Source organism: Rutidosis leptorrhynchoides, chromosome 10 (assembly GCF_046630445.1).
Source record: "Rutidosis leptorrhynchoides isolate AG116_Rl617_1_P2 chromosome 10, CSIRO_AGI_Rlap_v1, whole genome shotgun sequence".
NCBI classification, from domain to species: Eukaryota; Viridiplantae; Streptophyta; class Magnoliopsida; order Asterales; family Asteraceae; genus Rutidosis; species Rutidosis leptorrhynchoides.
This window is the reverse complement of record NC_092342.1, coordinates 107,257,077-107,263,489: the sequence shown is the minus strand read 5'-3', so window position 1 is coordinate 107,263,489 and position 6,413 is coordinate 107,257,077. Positions and strand designations below refer to the sequence as shown.

The 6,413-nt window shown below is 32.2% G+C and overlaps 1 protein-coding gene across 2 annotated transcripts in view; it reads left to right on the top strand.

Annotated features, from left to right (window-relative positions):
- Positions 1–2,170: 2,170 nt before the first annotated feature.
- The window catches only part of LOC139872178 (AT-rich interactive domain-containing protein 1-like), a 150,159-nt gene continuing 145,916 nt past the window's right edge, over positions 2,171–6,413 (top strand). For both annotated transcript variants that reach the window (XR_011766914.1, XM_071860012.1), the window contains exons 1-2: positions 2,171–2,328; positions 3,757–3,811. The gene's annotated coding sequence lies outside the window, so the exon portion shown is untranslated. The remainder of the gene's footprint in view (positions 2,329–3,756; positions 3,812–6,413) is intronic.

Genomic DNA, 6,413 nt, shown 5'->3' with positions numbered 1-6,413 from the left:
ATTAATAGTCTCATTTTTATGTATATAACTCATTGTTAAAATACCTAATGAGATACATACTTATAATAAAATCATGTTAATTATATATATAACCATATATATGTCATCGTATAGTTTTTACAAGTTTTAACGTTCGTGAATCACCGGTCAACTTGGGTGATCAATTGTCTATATGAAACCTATTTCAATTAATCAAGTCTTAACAAGTTTGATTGCTTAACATGATGGAAACACTTAATCATGTAAATAACAATTTCATTTAATATATATATAAACATGGAAAAGTTCGGGTCACTACAACTTTTGGATCTGCGAGATCTACTTTTTGATCCTGCGGGAGATCAACTTTACAACTAAATATTGTGGTCTAAAAACAACGATAACTACTTTTGTTAAACCTATAAACTTCACTCAACCTTTTTGGTTGACACTTTAGCATGTTTTGTCTCAGGTGCTGTTTGATTCAAGCTTTCTTATCTACGACTTATGTGATGCTACTTGGACTTAGGATCAAGAGATATCGCATTTATTACTTCTGCATATGAACAATTACTTTATTGTTATTTCCATTATTGTAACGACATTTCATTTTCCGCTGCGTACTCAATAAAGTTAAATTTTCTCATTTAGTATTGTTCTCGTATTATAATATGTTGGTTTATTTGATATTAGTAACGTTTCTTCCAGACCCTATTGGGAGGACGTTACACTGGTGCTATCAATGCTTTAGTCAAGATCTTTAGCAGTCCATCGTTAATTTTTCAATCATATTATCGTATATTCCATAATCTATATATGCTCATTAACACTTTAATAGTATATGATATATATTTATATGGACACGTATATATTCACACACACACACACACACATGGACAAGTATATATGGACAAGTTTGTCCCGAATGTGTGTGTATATATACCAAAGGTGCACCCAAACTGAAAGGATCCAAAAACTAAGTTTGTCATTCTGGTGGACGCCAAAGCTGCTCACATGGAATATGAAGCCCATATGCTGACCCGAATGTTGTAAGCTGAACTTAGGACATTTGATGACTAGGAATCTGATTTCAGAGCCGACTCCTCTAAACATCTTCATAGGGATTCAAAAGTGTTACAAGCTAATATGCTCATGAAATAACCCTTTATAGTAGTGTATACTTGAGAATTAAACAAGAACTGATTTGTATTTAAGATTATCCCAAATTTATCAGTCAGAAATTTGAAGCTCGGGGTCACATATGCATCATAAAGACTTTAAAAGTCAAAATACGACTATTAATTTGGGGCAGGTGGAGTATGATGAGTTCTTTTAAATATATAGATGGTTCTTTAAAAAAAAAAATGAATGTCCTTTTTAGTAATTTTACTTGTTAAATTATCAAATAATCTGAGTTTACCAAACATTCAAAATACTGATTATTTTATTATTGTGATAACTGATATCAAACACCATAATCAAATCTAAACACCATTAAAGCAAATCACATTTTGATACATCTAATTATCTAATTTTAATTATATAAAATGCATAACCAAATTTTAAATCACTAATCCAAAACACCCTTAGAAAAGATCATAAAATATATGTTAGACATGTGATTTTTCATTTATATGCTAAAAGTTTATTTTATAAGTTAGTTTAACTAACTTCTTTTTCTAAATTTATTTATTTTATAAATTATTAAAATTATGTTAATTAAAAAAGGCTAGAATCTATAACTTATGAAAAAATTAAATTTAAACTCTCGTAAATTCCTTAAAACTGAAAATTTTTATGCCAAACACACTCATATCTTTAGGGGTGATGATATGTACATAACCTACTATTTTTGTTACGGGGATGATTCTCACATACTGTTTTTTGATCATCACACACCAATTTACTTGAACTCCTCCCTAATAATAGGGTAAAAGAGTGTGTGAGCCCTTTTTTGTTATCTACACAATATCGTACTTTACAGTTGTAATGTTGTACCTAACAAAAATAATTTGTGTACTCTCTAGTAATCAAAGTTTAGGGTTCTAGATCCTTTTATCCCCAAAATCTTTAATTTTCAAAAAAAAAAAAAGATAAAAGCCAAAAAAAAAAATTGTAAATTTCTTCCGTCACTACAATCTGGCAAATGTTTTCATCTGCTTCATCAACATCTCTTCCTTTTATTATTAAATTTGAAAATTACTGTACATAGCATTTATAAGTATATTTCAATGACATAAATTAAACTCCCCTATTAAACCTTGAAGTCTAATCGCAGACTTTAACATTAATTTGTTAGCGGCGGAGAAGAATTTAGATCGAGATTTATCAACGAAATGTTATAAAAAGGTAATTTAGATCTGTTATTTTTACTATTAATTTCATTATTCCTTTTTTTAATACTATCACATGCTAATTAATCGGCGCTAATTATTGTATCTGATTAGTTAATTTGTTTGCTTCTTCATTTTGTTGCATAAATCCGCGTTTTATGGCTTACGAGTTTATCAACTTGAATGTATCAACTTGAATGTATGAGCTTTAATAAGCTGAGGAAGTTAATCAACTCGTAATCGTTATCTAATGAGCTTATCGACATTTTCAGATATTGAAAACTTAGTTAATAGCTTAATCGTGCATTAATATAATAATGTGTTGTTGTATTTATAAATGTTGGGAATAATTGACCTTTGATTTAAAAGCACATGTAAGTCAATTGAATTTGAATATAATTTGACTGTTATTTGTAGTATATACAGTAAAGTACTGTAATAAATTAGGTCAAATATCAGCTTTGTAGCATATTGTCGTCCCTTTGTATTTATTAGATTTTTGGTGTAGATTTAAATAATCCAAATAGGGCTGCAAATGAGTCGACTTATTATAGGGCAACTCGAGCTCCCCTTGATCTATCCTAAAAAATATATTTGAGCCAAAATCGAACATCATCTTAGAAGCTCGTCGAGCTATCTAGTGGAGTTTGAGCCGTATCGAGCTCACACCCGGTATCCAAATCAACTTTTGTCAATTACGGAGTATTTGATAAATATGAACACTTGTGACATGGGTAAACTCATTTGAAGAAGAGCGTAATAACTTATTTTCAGACCGGTGGTCAAATGATAGCTCGATACGCTTATGTTATTGTTGGGATTTGTGTAGCATTGAAACAAAACAGAATAGAAATCCAGGTAACTTGGAAGTTAAGTTTACTTGGTGTACAAGTTTACTTGTAGAGTAAGATTTTGATTTTTTGGAAAGATTTTGTGTTTAATTTGGAAACTAATTAGAAAACTAAAAGGGTTTAGTTTTATTACGTTTCACTATAAATAGACTCCAAGCCTCATTGTAATTTTATGCACGAAAATAATAAAGAAAAATCTATGGTTTGCACTCGTGGACTAAACCATTCTTCATAACTGGAGATTATATATTACCACGTAAGAGTCTTGTGTTTTTTACATCTCGATTTATCATCTGCAAAGGTATAACATTATAGAATAAGATCTTCGAGCATATTTTATACAGTTGTGAGATCGATAGGTTCCAAATTAACTGGATCTATTACTTATATTGATATACTCCGTAACTCTTTTTGTTAACAGTTATTGCACTTTTGGACCCTCGGTAGTATAATATTGGTGCCATATACTCTTTATATATAGTCTTTAATAAGATTGTTGCTTAATTGCCTTACTTTTAATAGTCCCTTTAAGAATATCTGAATATGCTCATATAGATGTTTGCTGGTTGACAGATTTTTCTGTCTTTTTGCAGGAGTTATGGTCTACGTGTGCAGACTCATCTAAAACTGCAACTAAACCTCCAAATTGTAAGCACACACTTGATATGTTTTTAGTATCTCTGCATATAATCTTTCACGTATTTCATTACAACTACAATGCATTAATTTGGAGGATCAACATGTATCTGAAAATTATCTGTGTTATTTTGGAAATTATTCAAATTACAGTCAAAATAATCTATGTCATTTTGGATCAACATATAATGTTTGTAATTATTCAAATTTTCTAATAGCAACTTACCAACAAAATATCAGAAAGGGCGACCTAATTGCAAACATATTTAACATTGTAGAAAAGTAATACGGAGTATATTTTTTGTATCTAAATATGCACATCTATAGTAATTTAAATTGTTTAGTGTTAGCAATGCCCTGTTTTTGTCAGTATGTTACGTTGCAAATCAGTATTATTTACAACAGGATTACTAAATAAGTTATATATTGTGATGCATGACAAATTCTTGAACTTTCAAGCATGAAGAAATCAAAACAGCTTAAGAGTCCGAAACACCAAAAGTCAGCTGCAAACGACTGGTTTAGTTACATGGTCGATGAGAATAAGCAGTTGGCAATTCCTATCGGACCACGGTTTCAAACTAATGTGCCAGAGTGGACTGGCCCACATAAAAGGAAATACTCCAACAAAATTTTCGGTAAATCAGACTCTTCAAAATGGTTGGGTACTGTAGTTTGGTCCGACAAATGTACCACCCCGGAAACTGAAATGGATGTAATTGGAAGAGGGAGATCTCACCGTTGTGATTGCTACAACCCAGGATCTATTTTCTGTGTCAAGCGCCACATCAGCGAGAAAACAGCACACCTTAAGAAAGATCTGGGACCCGCCTTCAAGATTTGGAAGTTTGACGAGATGGGTGAAGTTGTTGCAAACTTATGGAAGCAATCAGAGCAGCAGAAGTTTGCCCGAATGGTGAAAGCAAATCCAATTAAAGAAGGTAATAATTTTATAAAACTTGCATTGGAATATTTTCCATTGAAGTCACGTAATACCATAGTGAGCTATTACTTTAACGTATACCTCCCTAGAAGAATAGGTGTGCAAACCAGGTCAGGCTGTACATCAATAGACACAGACAATGAAGAAGATAAACCTGCCCCTTGTCCAAAAGGCACACAAAAAAGGGCTCAAACTGATGGTTTAGGGTCCACTTCTAAAATTAGGAGGGTCAGCTACTTAAACGGCCGAAGATAAATTACATTTGTTTGCCTTTTTTGTCAAATCAGAAACTCATATAGCTTAGAACTTTTCAATGCTCATTATGAGCATCATAGTTTCTCTTACCGTTATGTTTTTCTTCTTTCTCTTGTTCTATTCAAAACCAAACATATATATCCTCCCAACTAAAATCATTGAAGGGGTTCCATAGTCAAGGTTAGAAAACTTTGCAGAGTTGTTCTCGTAAATCTAAATACCTAATGGTTATGATAGTCAACACCTTAATAAGTTTGTAGGTAAGATTGCTCATGAATGGCTAGCTATGCCTCACGGAGGTGTAGAGTTGTGCCATGGTCACCCATATAATAATTTTTTTTTAAGTTAGTGTGCCTTTGTGGATTTTGTTAATCGACCTCATGAAACTATTGGTTAGGCGAGTAAAATGATTTAAAGTTTATGCTTTTAAAGTGCATACTTTGTAAGATACATGCTTCTTCGATGTAACTTAATGTCTAGTAATCATGAAAAGACACAATTGGTTGATATTTTGTGGAACTATGGCAAGTTTCCATTACTCTATCTTATGGAAAAGTTAGATTTAAGGGGATGCTATGTAGGGTATATCATGGAGCATGATGATCTATAGTTGAAACCTTAATTTAGTATTTTGAGGTTAAAATAGTGACTAAACTAGGTCTAATTGAGCTAGTGTTGCAAGAGGTGTAAATCGTAATGGTTATCTTTGAGTAGACTAGGATGAATGATGGTGGTTGTTATCATGGTAGTAGTTGATGGTGGAAGGATAATGTTGACGCTTCTAACACTTGTGTTAAACTTGCTTTTGTTGTACTTTACCTTCTTAAATGAGCTACATCGAGCCTATCACTACCAAAACTTGAACTACGTAGGGGAAACTTGCGTGGCCTTTAATGGATGGTTGGTAAGAGAGTTTCAAACCTTGATCTCCATGCTACGGTGGAGTCTTCATTCTCTTAGCCAACATGATTACGTCGAGTCGAGTTTCATGATCTGATATGATTTGTGTATCGACTTGAAATGATGTCATTTCTAAATTTTTGTGGAAGTGTTTATGGAGCAACCTTTTAACTTTACCCTCTAGAAGGTGATATCAAAATCATGGTTCTAACATTTGGCTCTTTTGTTTTTCTAGCTTGCTATAAGATTTTTTATTTTTATTTTTTGCAATATTTGGAGAGTGTATGTCATATAATATAAATAAGAAACATACAACTTCAAATGTGTGGATGATGTTTATGTCGAAGATGATGATAGGCAACGCCTAGGGCTGGTCCTCGGATTTCTAATGCCTCGGGCGAGTCTTTAGAAATTCCTTGTAAACAAATAAGACTCTTTTTAATGGTTTGGAGCTTCTTCGAGAACAACCTATTCTAAAAGCAACCTATTTGAATTTGAATTTGAATGATTATTCTG